Source organism: Curcuma longa, unplaced genomic scaffold (genome assembly GCF_044706935.1).
Source record: "Curcuma longa cultivar G26 ecotype Majalengka, Jawa Barat unplaced genomic scaffold, ITB_CL_G26_1.1 contig_2782, whole genome shotgun sequence".
Taxonomy (NCBI): Eukaryota; Viridiplantae; Streptophyta; class Magnoliopsida; order Zingiberales; family Zingiberaceae; genus Curcuma; species Curcuma longa.
Window position 1 is genome coordinate 992 of NW_027433529.1, and position 16467 is coordinate 17458.

General features: G+C 41.6%; 1 pseudogene; it reads left to right on the plus strand.

The window, feature by feature from the left end:
• The first annotated feature begins 378 nt into the window (after positions 1–378).
• LOC141819112 (uncharacterized) lies at positions 379–3736 on the plus strand (annotated as a pseudogene).
• Positions 3737–16467: the final 12731 nt, after the last annotated feature.

Below are 16467 nucleotides of genomic sequence, written 5' to 3' on the forward strand. Positions count from 1 at the left end.
AAAATATATAATTTTATATGTTTTGAATAAATTTAATTTTAAAATTATATATAAATATATAAATAATAATTTTTATTATGTATTATACTATTATATAAAATATATAAATAATAGATATATTATATAAATTAATAAATAATTAATTAAACTGATAATTATTAATATAATTAAATTTTATATTTTTTATTATATAATTTTTTTAATATTAATATTATTAATACTGTAATTATGAATTATTTAATTTTTTATCGTTCTTAATGTTTTTACATATGTGATGACATAAAAAAAATATATATATTATTAATACTATAATTATAAATATTTATTCTGAATTATTTGATCTTTTTATTATTTTTATATTTTTATAATGCAGAAGTAATGGCACCAAAACAACAATCTTATGATCCAGCTTGGAGACATGCACGTCGATTAGAGAATCGATTTCATTGGCAATGCTTGCATTGCGATATGATTGGACGCGGCGGTGGGATCACACGCCTAAAACAACATCTTGCTGGTGGATATCCAGATGTTTCTAAATGTCCAAAAGTTCCTCAAGAAGTTCGTCGTGCAATGAAAGAAGAACTTGATGGAAAAAAAACAATGAAGTATAAACAACAACAACAACGTGAACTTTTGGATAGCCGAAGTTCTAGAGAGCCAACCTATGATGAGTTTGAAAGTCGTGATGAAGTTCCAAATGACGAAGAATTTTTAGCAGCTCTCCATGCCTCTCGAACTGAATATGAATATGAACAACACATGAGACATGGTGGTACTATAGTTGGCGCTGGTGGAAGTGGCTCAGCTAGTGCTAGTGGATCTGGCTCAACTACTGCAGCAACATTGGGAAGGAGTGCAAGTGCTCGTATTACTTCAACACAAGGTGGTATTGGTCGTTTTTTCTCTTCTATGGGACGAAGACGAGCAGTTGATGTTGCTGATATTGATCCACTAGCATTCCCAGACCAAGCTAGCAAACAAACTCGGATTGATGATGCATATACGAAAGAGAAGAAGAAATCAATCGGTAAAAGTATTGCTAAATTTTTTCATTTTAATCAAATTCCTCCTAATGCAGCAAACAACACATACTACCGTAGTATGGTGTCCAACATTCAGAAATCCGGTCCGGGTATTCAACCTCCGACTGCATATGAAATTGCTGGTCCGTATTTAGATGAACAAGTGGAGGAGATTAAGACTTGGATTCTATCATGTAAGAAGCAATGGAGTTTATATGGGATTACGTTGATGTGCGATGGCTGGACAGGACCTACACGGATGAGCATCATCAACTTTCTGATATACTGCAATAGAAAGGTCATATTTCATAAATCTATTGATGCAACTACAGATTATCATGATGCACCTTACATATATCGTTTGATGGATAATGTGGTTCAAGATATAGGTGCAGAACATATAGTGCAAGTGATTACAGATAATGGTGCCAACTTTAAGAGGGCTGGAGAGTTGTTGGAGCAAAAGCATCAAACATTATTTTGGACACCATGTGCAGCACACTGTATTGATTTGATGATGGCAGATATCGGTAAACTCGATATAGTGAAGAAGATAGTGAAAAAAGGTCAATCGCTAACAAAATTCCTTTATAATCATCATTGGGTTCATGGATTAATGAGAAAATTTATTGATGGGGAGATTTTGCGACCAGGAGCGACTAGGTTTGCCACTCATTTTCTTCTGTTAAAATCATTGTTTCAGAAAAAAAGTGGATTGAAAGCCATGTTCACTTCTGAGGATTGGGAAGCCTCTCGATATTCTAACACGACCGAAGGTAAAGAAGTGCAAAAAATTATTATATCGGTTAGATTTTGGGACTATATTGCAGATATTCTTGTAGCAGTAGAGCCCTTGTATGTTGTTCTGCGCAAAGTTGATATGGACAAGAAGCCACAAATGGGCAATGTTTATCGTCTAATTTATGAAGCAAAAGAGGAAATTAAGAGGCGTCTACAATCACCAACCAAGTATCAACCTTATATTGATATAATCACTGCAAGATGGGACAATCAAATGGGAAAATATATTCATTTGGCAGGTGCGTATTTTTTAATGATAAAAGAATTTTTAATATTTGTTATTAATAGTTATATATGTTTAATTATTTTAGGTTATTATCTCAATCCGGCATATCAATACCGATATAATCTTGGCACAAATGAAGATCTATTAGCGGCCCTCAGAAATGTAATATCAAGACTACAACCAAATAGACAATTAGCTACTGAGGCGATTAATGAAAGTCGATTATTTCGAGAGGCATATGGTTCTTTTAGTGATGATTTTGCAGTGTCATGCAGATATAAAATGGATGCAGGTAAATATAGTAAAATCATTAGTAATTATTGTCAATAAATATAAATATTATTTTAATTTTGTTCTTATTTATCTTACAGCTGAGTGGTGGTTACAATTTGGAGGATCAACTCCAAATTTGAAAAAGATTGCAGTACTCCAAATTTGAAAAAGATTGCGTACGATTCTTTCACAGACAACATCTTCAAGTGGTTGTGAAAGAAATTGGACAACTTTCTCCCTCATTCATACGAAAGTTCGAAATCGTCTTTCTTATCGTCGTTTGGAGAAGATGGTCTATGTTCATTATAATATGCGTCTTCAACTAAGAGCCATAACAGAAGAGAAGGAAGAACAAGAGTCTGGTGATGTAGACCCATTTGATATTGGATTTGTCCAAACTGAGAATGATCCAATGATGGATTGGTGGAGCGCTGTTGAAGCTGAGAATCCATTACTTGATGAAGCAGGAGACCCACCACGACCATCTGAATTTCTTACTCAACAGATTGAAAATATGCAAACTAGAGGAGATATCGATGAGGAAGAAGACGATGATGATCAAGATTTTCGATTTTCTGGATCTCGACCCAGACGTTCTCAAACATCCCAACCCCAAACTCAACCAAAGTCTGTAGATAAAGGCAAAGGTAAAGCTCCTGCAACTTTTACTAAAGAGAAAAGAAAAGTTAAAACTCCTACTTTTAAGGAAAGGGGTCAATTGAGAATTAGGGAAAATCCACTCGAAGCAATTGATGAGCAAGAACATGATGACAGTGATGAAACATCATCACCTTCCGATACTGTAGTCCGACGAGAAATTCGAAATGATGATAGTGATGTCGATAGCAGTGCAAGTACTCATGGAAGTGATAACAGTGGTGATGCATCTGGTGGTGGTGAAACTTATGTTCCCTCTACTCCAGCACCGGAGCCTTGGACATGTGAGCAAGATTACACGCATGCAACTCAAGATGAGGATCATGGAGGTAGAACTATTATGACTCAGTATCGACGTCGATCTAAAGTTGACAAACAAAAGGAAGCTCATAATTATCAAGATATGAGGGAGAGTTTAGCTGAGATTGATTCTGATCGAAGTTCATCATACTCACGGCCTTCTTATTATAGTTCTGATGCATCTTATGGTGATCCATCATATCAGAGTTCAGGGGCGTATGCTTATCCTTATCCTGTGCCTGTACCCGTTCCGATTCCAGTGGTGCCAGTTCAAGTCCAACTTCCAGTGGTGAATCGAGACATGCTGATGGACATGTGGAGAAATCAATATCAATATTGCATGTCATGGGATGATTATTTAATCTGGGCGTTGGAGAACTATGGAGTTGATCTAAGCAGAATGTTGCAAGAACCAATGTTTCCATCTGATTCACGTCACTCCTTTTGGTATTAGTAAGGTAACTTATTATGATGTATGATGTATCAATTATCAATTATAATTTGAGTTATTGATAGATCAATTTTCTTTAAAGAAAGATACATTTATTTATTTTTGTTTAATAATATTAAAATGATCAAACTTATATCAAATCAATATACAATTTATTTTTAAATTATACACAATAAACATATTTATCTAATAATTACTATATATATAAATAAAAAAGTACCGAAACTATATCGGCACGGCACGATACGATACCGAAACCGTATCGTTCCGGTCCGGGACCGAAACCTCGGCACGGGTCGAGATTTTAAACCTTGTAGCCTAGGAGGATCCATATAGCCAACCCCTTCATGGGATAATGGGATAAGGCTTGATTGTTATTGTGTGTGTGTATAATTTATTAATATAATCCTAGCCTTAATGTCACTAAGGGTGTAAACAAGCCGAGCCGAGCCGAGCCAATCTTAGCTGTGTTCAAGTTTATTTACTTGTCGAGCTTGTTCAAGCTTGTTTATTAAAAGTCTTATCAAGCTCAAGCTGAACTTAAGCTTGTTCATGAACATTATTCAAGCTTTTAATTGAGCTCAACTATCAATATTGTTATTCTTATAATTTACATTAAATTTTTATCTATTCATGAAATTCATACTATTGCTTTATTTTTAACATCTTATAAATACTAGATTTGGAAAGATATGAGGACTAAGATTTTAGAAATGATCCTTATCAAGAGATGTTAAAGGTGTTTGGTCAGAATTTAATTAAGTTGCAATCACTCTCAAGCTTAAGAAAAGAAAGTGATATAAGAGAAGCTAAGGAGTTGCAATACTGCCAAGCCTGAGTGAAACTCTAAGTAAATTAAGCAAGTACACTTTTAGGAGAACTCGGAATTTTCAAAATATTTGCATTTAACCATATGGCACAGTGCTTTTGAGTATGCTGGCATCTTAACATCAGACATGCCTAGACATAACTCTATTTCAGAAAAGGTGGAGAGTTGATTATCAATCCTTACGAATTAAGTTTGGTGAAGAGGGATGCCTTTGAGCTGAGAGTCAGAAGAGAAGTCAGCCCCATCCTCTCTCTCTAAAATGAGTATTAAAGGATGAATAGTTGATCTCCTGCCCATAAGAACAATGAAAGAAATGTGATTGTGACACACCCATTAGCCAACTTAAGAAATAAGTTAAATTTTTGTCCCCCATCTTTAGTCCACTTGGTTTTAGGATACTGATTCCAGAGAATCACTTTACCAACATAAATTTGATTCATCTTTTCTAGAAAAGTAGGCCAATCTTGGCCAACTTCAAGGAGAGGAAAGCTTCCTTCTGGAAGACATAAGATCATTCAGAAGATGATTCCCATGGTCATAGCAGTGACGGTAAGTCCCTGAAGTTGGTTTCCCATAATTGCGAAGAAGACATGCAGGACTTGAATTTCCTTATCCAACCCAACATGAGAAAACAAAGTCAGAGAACTCAAAGCAACCAAGCCAAGTTTTCTAGGAATATTTTTCTTCAACCGAGAATGTGAGGCATATGGAAAAAGAAGCAAATGTCAATTATCAGAAACAGATCTAAGAAAGATTTGAGATAGAGTTACTTCAACCTTATTTAGATTAATCTAATCAAGCTACAACATTATTTAGATAAATTGGATGAAGCTACGCATGAGAGAAGTTACTTGAGATAGAGTGATTATAGTTGAATTGACCACCAGAAAGTGGGAGATCAAGTAAATCATGCTTAGAAACCCATCTAAGAAGAAGAAGAGATCCTCTCCTACTGTCAATACACTAAGATTTCCTCCATCCATAGAGTACAATAAAAATCTCCAACAATGATCCAAGCATGACCTGTAGACCACCGAGAGAATACAACTAAACTAAGTCCAAGTCCATCACCACAATCACTAGGTTCAAAGACATTTGTAATCGACACATAATAAAACTGTCTCGAAGCAGAGGACAAAGAGAATGACTCCCTGATGAACCTCCATAAGTTTCCAGTGAGAACCACAAAACCAATTTCGAAACCCTTAGGAGCACCCAAGGACTCTAACACAACCCACAAATAGCAGTCAGGAAAGGCAATAAGCTAAGCCATTGCTTTGCCAATGATCATTTGCAGTCACTCTATCACGATGATGCTTCTTGATAAAATCCACAAGAAATTAACGCTAAGAGAGACAACCCAAACCCCACACTCATTAAAGAAGTCTACTTCGACAAGGCATGGAAAAGTAGAGAAATGCTCACCTAACTCAGGCTTTTGGAACTTTAACCTTAGAAGCCATAAGCTAAGCCGTTGCTTTGCCATCCGCGGTGTCAAATTTGAGGATCAAGCAAATGTTGACCACCTTATCGTGGGGCGAGGTTGAAGAACTCAAAGCAACTACCATTTTTCCATGAGAGTCCGAGATTATGAGAGCAGGTAAGATAAGTTAATAGAATTTTGTAGAGCAACCCTCAAGATAGTGCCTTTTCGACCCAACATAGAACCCAATGAACCATAGCGATCTCTTGCACTTCTTCAAATACTATCATGCACTAGAGTGAGATGTCTGGAGTGCTTGGTCACTCAACCTAGATCCTCTATTTATAGACAATGGCATTAGTGTTAGTCGTTGGATTTAAACTAATTAGCAAAGATTAGTTAATATCAAATTCTATTTATTATCAACTAACTAATTATTTACTTTTGAAAAATAAGATGGTCTTCAACCATTAAGAAATTTTTGTAACGCCTTATTAAAACTATTTCCATTTCATTTCAAATTAATTTTTACAACTGTTTGTAAAATTAAATTATACGTATATAAGTTCAAATTAAAATTTAATTAACTATTAATCAATTTTTAATTTGGTTCCATAATTTTCAGTTATGTAAAATAGTTCTTAATTTCATAATTACCCTACCTAATTTAATTGAATAAATTAATAATTAATTATTCCAATTACATTCTCCATCAATCAAAATGATTCATGCTTAATTATCTATTAATTAAGATAATTCAATCTTCATTATTCACTCATCCTTTCTCAATCTACATGCATTACATGTGAAGACTGCAAGGTGTATTTGACTCTATAAACTTCTAAATATAGTGGTAATATGCCTAGGTGATCAAATTCTTTTTTATACTGAACAAAATATTTCTTTTGTTGTTTAGGTATGTTCCGGTTCGATGTCGATGACGGTCCAGCCATCCGTCAATAAAATATCACGTTAACCTCCGTTAACCCATCGTCGAGAGGGACCTGAAGAAGTATGAACTGAACGAATGGATTAGCAAGGCGCTGGGGATTCCCAGCGAGGCCACTTCGACGCTCAAATCAGATATAGAGAAAATAGATGTATTTGTATGCCTAGAAAAATCTCCCCCTCTTTATCATACTTGCAGGGTTTATATAGAGGTAGCGGGAGCGTGACCCCCGAATCTCATCGTTTGCGATTGGCCATGGAGGCTTGATCAGTGACCTGATCTCTGACAAGTTCCAAACATCAACGGCTTGGCTTAGCAATGCTAGTTATCCTCCTTCGGCGATTAGGATTGTCCGGGACTAAGTATGGGCGCTTGGTCCGTATCCTTATCCTAGTCTATATCCTTATCCTTTTAGATAAGTGGCTAAGTCTGATGAAATAATCGACGTGACGACCCGTTGATATCTGTCCTGATACCTGAGGTCGGTAGTGATCGATTTGTGTGAGTGATCGGGATGTATGGGAAAGCTCTGGGCTTATATGAGTTTGATGAGCTGAACTAAGTAGGCGGCCGAGCTCTCCTATGTGCGTCCGATCTGATCGAAGTGTATGAACGAGCACGAGCTTACTGTGTGCTACTGGGGCCAGGCTGGCCGGGATGCGCGACCAAGCTTATCTGTGTAACCCTACGACGTAAATCTGAGGTTGGGACCACGTCCTGAGGTAAGCTCGCAAGGTCGAGTTCTAATCATGAGGTCGGCATATGATGCCGGGACCATGTCTTGAGGTCGACATATGAGGTCGACATATGATCCCTGTACTTTGTTAAGATTGTTGTAAAAGAACAGGGTCTATACACACTAGGAAGAGCTCGGCGTGCTGACCTCCTAATGAGGTCGGCAGATGATGTCCATATTTTTGCGGAGAGAATTGTATAAGATCGAGGTCTATAGACCGAAGCTAGGTATCATGGCACGTTCTGACCTTATAATGAGGTCGGCAGTTTCTTTGGGATGAGAAGTGTGGAAGCCAAGAAGGGGAGAGATCGAGGCTTTTCGCATGAATGTTTTACCTATCTTCCATTATTCCCCTCTTTCCATTGTCCAAGTCATTGCTGAGTATACCTATCAGATCAATGGTATTTTGCTAGGCTCATGGTAGGAGCTCGGTGTACCTTGTCTGAGGAGAGGAAGAGCTCGGTACAAGCGCTAGGGAATGTACCGCCCTCCATATGAGGTCATCCCCTTATTTATGACGAACGCATGAGCCAACAATAGGGGTCGGGGTTTTCTGAATGAGTACTGTACCTATTTTTTCCTACCTCCTTTACCAGATATTCACATCGCCCCTACATATTTCCGCTGGATCATAAGCCTCCCGACCAAGTTTAGTCGAAGGAGACGACGTCCGACTGACTGAACTCGAGTTTACCCTAAACCGTTAACCCGTCATCTGCTATCATCAGCTTTGTCTTGTTTTATTTTGAAATCATTTTGATAAGCTTCTCCGTCTGATTTATTGGTTCATCGTGCCCTTTGATTTTGAATTTTGACGGTGGAGATTAGATAACCCTTCAACTTAATCTTACTTCCTTCCTTCTTCCCCATTACTCGCTTCGACGAACCCTAGCTCCTTCTTGCTCTCGTGCTACTGCCTACCTTGCTCACTCTTTGCCGGAGGCCTTCGCTCTCTCAGTAAGTGTCTACCGTTTCCTCCCCTAACTGTAGCACTTCTTCATTCTTGTTTTGACCTTGTCGGCCTTGCCCAAACCCTAGATTTTCTTGTTTCGATTGCTTCTCCACTCGCCTGCTGCCCCCTTTTAGGCTCGCCCTTCCTTGGTGGTCCTATCGAACTTTACTGATTGCTTCCTCTATCTCTTTACTAGTTCGGTTAGGTTTTTGCTGTTGTCTTCATACTCTCCCCTTGACCTTGTTTTACGCCCTCCCTAATGTCTGCGCCAGTGCCGTAGTATGAGACTCACAAGTCCTCCATATCCCGTATAGACGATGAAATTTTGCTTAGGGCTCAATTCGGTATTCCCCCTGATCACGAAATCCAGATCCCCACTAGTGTTCACCGACCTCATGAGCCTCCACCTGGGTATGTGACCTTCTTTCAGGGACAACTGGAAGGAGGTTTACGCTTCCCCTTACCCCCTTTCTCCGAAACTTAGCCTCCTATTTTCAATTTTCGCTGTCCCAACTTGCCCCGAATTCCTATCGGTTAACTTGTAGTGCTTCCATTATATTTCATATTTACCAGATTCCCGTGGATCCAGTGACCTTCCACTATTTCTTTTTTCCTAAGAGAGGAAATACGGACATAGTTTATCTGGCTGCCCGACCTGGCCATAACTTCCTAGATAAGTACCCGACCTCTTACAAAAGTTGGAAGGACAAATTTTTTTTCTTAAACCTCCTCAGCCTTATACTTGGCCTACCTTCTGGCGCCCAAAACCACTTCCTCAATCAATTCTAGATCAGTATAGGTTGAGTCATACTTTTTTGATAGCCGCCGAAATCCTATCAGACCTCAAATTCAATGTGAATGTTCGGATAGCAAACGAGGCCCTCCTATATAAAGCTGGTCTAAGTCCAAATGTTATTCCTTTAGATGCCTCTTTGAGTAAGTTTTCTGTATTTTTGTGAAGTTCCTTGTTAATACTAACTAATTTCTCTTTTCTCTATTGTTGTAGGAGACATTATGTGGGCGGCTGCTGTCAAAAAGAATTTGAAGTGGGAGCTTACCACCACTGATAGCTGGTGGATATTTGAGGATGCTGCTGGATCTTCTGCAGCTACTCCCAAGGGAACTCTGCTGCTGCTGGGAGGGGGTTCTGTAGCTGCTTATGATAAGGAGGGAGTGCCACAACATGCCCCCTCAGAGGCCTCTGTCTACATATATGCCTCTCCATCGGATCCTTTGAAGGGGAGACTTCTGACATAGTTGTGGAGGTAGACATCTACCAAGTGGCTGAACCAGTGCCAGATGAACCAGTGCCAGAAATCCCTGTTTCTCAGACGGTCAAGGAAACCCGCTCTAAGAAGAGGAGCAGAGAAGAAGGGGAGAAATCTTTTGAGGACCCAGTGAGGCTTAGCCAGGAAACTGTTCTTCTAGCGACTCTTGAGGCTGAGACTCTAGAGGTTCAGGGCATCCCTTCTGCAGCAATTCCCCTGGCAGTTTCTCCCCTACGATCCCTCCCTCCTGAGGCTCGGACCAAGCATCGGCACGATAAAGGAAAGTCCCCCGCTACTTCTTCTGAGACTGCCCCGGCTCCAGGCGTACCTGCGAGGCTTGAGAAAAAGTCCCGAGTTGTTCGTCCTCCCCGTGTCCCTCCTGCTAGTTTGTGGCCACCTCCCCAGACTGCTCCTGTGGGCAGAGCTGAGAGAGCTTGTACGTCGGTGGAGGATTTCCGTCGGTATGAGATAGAAGTTTTGCCCAAGATGCCTACTGACTTGTTGTGTCAGCATTTAAATGGCTCTCTCGCTAAGGTATACCTATATCTCCGGCTCTTTTTTATGAATTATTCCTAACCTCCTCTATTGGGTGGATGTGTTTACTTTCAGGTTCTGAAGGAATACCAGGAATTGGAGCGTCGAGTCCCGCTGCTGGAGTCTAACAATCGTCAGCTAGAGACTCAGGTGGCCGATTTCAAGACTCAACTAAAAAACCCTATCCTTGATGTGGAGCTAGCTAGAGCTCAGGCCCATGCGGAGACTTCCCGCTTGGTGGCTGAGGAGGCTCGTGCTAAAGTTAAAAGAGCTTCCGCAGAATTAATGAAGCTGTATAAAGATGTGAGCTCAGAACTTTGTGCCTCCTCCAGTTAGAACAGGAGTTACAGTCTTCTCAAGTTGCTTTGAAGACCTCCCACGTCTCCTTGAAGGCCTCTCAAGGGGAGCTTGCTACGGTCCAGCAGGAGGTGAGTCAATTAAGGGAGGAGAAGGGTAGGATAGACAGTGAATTGGCCACCCATTGCAGCCAGCAGGAAGGACTTCATAAGGAGCTCCTAGAGAGTGTCTATCAGCGGCAAGCTCTGGAACTACAACTAGCTGAGGAGAAGGGGCTCCGAGAGTAGTTATTTTCTGATCATGAGGAGACTTTATTTGGTCTTCGTGAAGAGCTGACTAAGCTAAAGGAAGATGAGGAGCATCGTTGGTAGGAGAAGAATGCTACCTTCCTGAAATCTCCAGAATTTTATAAGCTGCTGGGGGGCGAAGACTAGCAAGATGCTGTTATATGGGTTTGATGGTGCTGGTAAGCAATTCATACAATTAGGGCTGATACCAAAAGGGTCCGACCTGAGTTTTCTGGATCCTCAAAAAGTTTGGGACGACCTGCCAGCATCAGAGACCCAAGACTGATTATCCCTCTCCTATGAGATTTTTAAACTTTGACCCAATATGGGAACCTGTTTTTATGTGATACTTCTAAGCTTTTTGTTGTCCTATTTTATTTCGTACTTGGCACACTTAGCATTACCTGAGCTGATGCTAATCTGGTTTTAAAGCTTTTCGCGTTTGTCTTGGTTTTATTACTTGTTTGGCTATGTGTGATCCGACCTGTTCCCCTGAGAATCTGGTCTTAATGTATTAGATCTTCGTAGGCACTCCCTGCTCTAGGATATCAGACTTGTTAATGCTGAGGTAATATTATACCTAATGCCTCCGCCTTTTCTTATGTTTTTTGGGCGCCTAAGCCTTTCTCCCCTTACGCCATGCTGCTCGTATGAGATATCCTCCTTTTGTTTTAGCTACCCATTCGATGCGGGCAATGTCTAATTTCGAGTCTAATCGAAGGAGTGTTAGTCTATACTTCAAGGAACCTGAATATCTTCCCTTAGGATCACTTAGGATTTATCAACTTACTGACTAAGAAGATTGCAACATAGAGGGTAGGCAGGTGTCCACCAAAGTGCGGTACGTTTTGAGGTAGTTGGTAATTATGAGACTATTTGCGTTAGTAAATCTAGAAAGTCCCAACACATGTCCTAGAGTCTATACCGAATTCTTGGGGCCTTAGTCGCGTTCTTTGTGTTCACTTGCCGAGGTGTGACCCAGCGTTTCATGCTTTTATCGAGTTTTGTTTAGGTCGAGCTTATTTCCTTATGCGCTCGCCGAGCCCTATCGTGACATGCTTGGTTTGCTTCCTTACGTGTTCGCCGAGCCTGATGAGTTAGGATTTTTATGCACTTTATCGATTCAATTTTGGATTCTTTCATGAAAATAAATTGCTTAATGATTTAATTTAATTATATTTGTGATATATTACATAATTTGAGGCTTGATTATAATTTTGATGATTTAATGATGAATTTTGTATTAATTAAATTTAATTGGTTGTAGGGCTCAAATTGAACCAAAATCGAGTTCAATCATAATCGAATCGAGCCAAGATTGACCCAATTGATTGATCGAACTTCATGAATCAAGACTCAAGTGTGATGGGCTCCCGCAAGTATACGGGTATCGTCAAGTAATAAAAAGATATCGAACCATAGGGACTGTGTATTAGCTATTTTCTTCCATCTAGGGCTGGCACCCTTCTCCCTATTCTTCCCCTTCTTTTGTGCTAGGGCCAACGCCCAAGCACCACCTATTTCTCCTGTTAGGGCCTTCTGATCAGAGGCCTTGTAGACCTCCTATCGGCCATATAACTATTTTTTACGATCAGATGACTAGCGGTCTCAGGTTTCCCCTACCTTCCTTCTTTTTGGAATTGGCTCATTACTATCGTCTCAATTTTTTACAATTTACCCCAAATTCCTACCGCCTTATTTGCGGCACTGTTATTATATGTCGTCTATACCAAATTACCCTGACCCCTGCCTTGTTTAATGCCTTGTACGCCTTGTGTCGATTTGAATGCGAGATTTTCTACTTCTCAGCCAGACAAGGACACAATTTTTTGACTAAATATCCGACCTCTCATAAGGGCTGGAAAGATTATTTCATCTTTATTAGACCTCCTCAATCCTATGCATGGCCTACCTTATGGACGATCGATCTGCCGTCGATTCCTGCTTTAGGTCGGATACGCTGATCTCTCGCTTTTTTAGAAGCGTTTGGTAGACTAGAGGGATTAAACTTCAATGTCAATGATCTGGTGGAGAACGAGGCTTTGTTACACCGAGTAGAGCTCAGTCCTATCCAAATCTGACTAGGGGATCGCTTAAGTAAGAGTGTCATCTGATAACTGACTTCACTATTGCTCATTAACATTCCGTTTTCTTTGCAGGTCGTATCATGTCGAATGCTTCCATGAATAAGATTTTTAATGGGATCTAACCCGTCTTAAGAGCTTGTGGGTGGCGGGAGATCCTACTGAAAATCCCGGAGCTCTTCCCCCATCTCGCGTTTCTCCTACAAGCCGACCTATTGACGATACTCCTCATTCCAAGACCAGAGAAACTAGATTTACTCAAGGTGCTTCTGAGCTAAAGAAAACTGCTATCTTCGAAGGCTCTTCGAGACCTCAGCCTTCCGGGGATAATTGGCAGAAGAAGAAAAAATCCCGATTTCCGACTGGAGCAGCCGAGGTGGATTTATTAAATAAGCGTTGGTGCTCAGCCGCTGCTGAGGATGCCAGTTCAGGGCCTCCCTCCTTGCCCGACCTCCGGCCTTTCGAAATAAAGACCGGAGGTGTCCTGACAAAGGTTTGAGGGATGAAGTGTCTTCTCCTTTTCTTCCATCTTGTGCGGTGGCGGCCAATGAGCAGAATATTCTGGAACCTTACGTGCCCCGCTCCCCCATTCCTGTAACGGGTATGCAAATTGACCATGAGAGTTTATTCTCACACACAATCTGCGAAGCTGTTACTAAGCGCCTTGAAGCTCATCAGAGGCTTCTTCCCCAGCTCGGGATGGTGGAACTGAGTGAGCACTTATATGAGTCCTATATCAAAGTATATCTATTTGTGTTGGGTATTTTACAATACCGTGAGTTAACTAAATTTTTCGTTCTGCAACCCGGTATGGAACAAAAAGCTTTGCACCATCAAGTGGTTTGATCGGAGAAACGTATCGCTCCGGAGCACACAGTTAGATAACTCGCTTGCGGGCAGAAATGCAGACCGACCTCCTATGCCTCGAGGTTTGTCCGAGGCTTTGAGGGATGTGGATTTAGCTCGGGCTGAGGTGGTTATGGCCCAAAATGCTCAATCAAAAGCAGAGGAAGAGGCGGAAGAATGGAAGACGAAGGTCCGAGACTTATGTCACGCCAAAAGACAACTTCAAGAATCTTGCCTGCAGGCGGAGCGCCTGTCCGCCCAGCGAGAGACCGATCTGACTGAGGCCAAGGATCAAATTCAGCGATTGAAGGCTGAGTTCGTAAGGAGCGAGAACAGTGGGCTCAACAGTTGTCAGAAGCTCACATGAAAGAGGAACAACTTATCTCCGAGCTCAACGCGGCCCAAGTGGAGATGGAAGATATGCAAACGAGGGAGGAAGCTCGGTTCGCGAAGCGCCATCAGGCCTTCCTTTCTTCGCCCGCCTTTTACCATTTGGTCGCCTTAAGGGCTGGCAAAATAATAGAGTATGATTTTGATGGTGTAATTCTCCAATTCATGAGGTTGAGCCTTATTGCTCGGGATGCCGACCTCAGTTTCCTAGATTTAAAGGCCGTATAGAATGCTTTACCTGAGGTCGTCCGACAAAATTTTCCTATTTCTGAAGGGGTTACTGAACCTGAAGCTCTTGCGGTTTCAGTGAGTCAGGCATCTTTTGAACTACCCACTTATCGGAGTCTACTGACCCTCCGGTTACCAAAGGTCTGGAGTCGGCTGCCAAGGTCTAGTGAACCTCGGCCTCTATCTCTGCGTTACTCTCTGGATTTTTTGTGTTTTGCATGGTGTTTAATGATTTTCTTGTCTTGTATTTGGTTAAGTTCTTATCTTTTATCTGGTGTGTCGTGCTGAGAAGCGCTTACATTCGCACATAAATAACATATCTTGGATATGCTGGTGTCTGAAGTGCATATTAGTTGATTTTATGGAGGTGAGATCCTCACTATTTCAAAAATCCATAGTACTTTTGGATTTGGCGAGGCCAACATTATTTTGAGTTTCGGCTCCGAAGCTTTAGGATGCAGACCCAGAAACCTCTCATTTTTTGATGACCCTTGGGAAATCATTTCCCGAGCTACGCACAACCACAACTGGCCGATACAATTCACGGGTCGATACCTCGCAAGCTCGTCCTTCGAGGTCAACGTCAGCGCCTCTTTTTGCCCGTGACCCTTTAACACTTACCTGACAGGACGCGAGGAGGTGTCGGTGTTACCAACTTTTCTCGTTTGTATTCTCCAGCTATGTCTGTGTCAGGTCGCGTAGGTCAGCTTTTTAGGGACGGAGGGTCGTACACTCCTCGTTCTTTGTGCCTCTCTTGTCTTGCTGGTTTTAATCGGCGTTGAGGGCGGTGTGATCGGATGGTGTTAGTTTCCTCATCCGGAGTATATTAGGTGAGGCTATCTGTCTTCCCTGTCATCTACATTCTATTCCGATTTGGGATTTTGGCTCCCCCTTAGATCTAATGGACGACACCATCGAGGAGCACCTACAACGACTTAGGGAGAAGGAGGACAAGCCAAACATAAGTCAAGGCTTTGGGCTCTACGGGCGGTCATGTATCGTAGCCGCGGTTGCGAGAATTGAGAAGGAGCGGGATGAAGCAAACCTCGAAACAAGCGAATAAAGCTGAAGCCGTCAAGAGAGTGCGTAAGCTCGAGAGAGACATTGCTGGGGCTTCTGAGCAAACTCAGAAGTACCAAGAAGAACTGACCGGCGCCGTCCAAGAGGTGGAGCGACTCAAGAAGGAATACCATGATGGCTTAAGGAAGCTGTATGCGTTGGAGGATGAAATGATATCCGCCAATCCAGCTCATGCTTCGTCATCTGGCCACGGCTCGACCAAGCTGACTAAGATGGTGACTGATAGGATAGTTGTTGCCTCTATTCCCTTAGTTGTATTTAATCGGGGGTATTTTGTCTTTTAAACTTGATCTGCATTGGACACTTGGTGTAATGTATGAACCCTTGGGGATCTTGAGTCTAATTGTGTTTTATTTGGCTAGAGGATATCGTGAGGTTAGGTCTTGGGTGCGGAGTTCGGGGGTTAACCTATCGTAAGGTTAAGGCATTGAGCACAAAGCTCGGAGTCCCCCCCGGCCCATTGTAAGGCTTATGTTGGCAAGCACGGAGCTCGGGAGTTCCTAGCCTGTCGTAAGGTTAAGTCATCGAGCACGGAGCTCGGAGTCTTTCGCCTGTCGTAAGGCTTAGTCATCGAACATGGAGCTTGGAGTTCCTGCCTATCGTAAGGCTAATTCATCGAGCGCGGAGCTCGGAGTTCTTGCCTGTCGTAAGGCTAAGTCATCGAGCACAGAGCTCGGAGTTCCGGCCTGTCATAAGGCTTAGTCATCGAGCACGAAGCTCGAAGTTTCTGCATGTCGTAAGGCTTAGTTGGCGAGTACAGAGCTCGAGAATCCAGCCTGTCGTAAGGCTAATTCATCGAGCATGAAGCTCGAAGTTCCTGCCTGTCGTAAG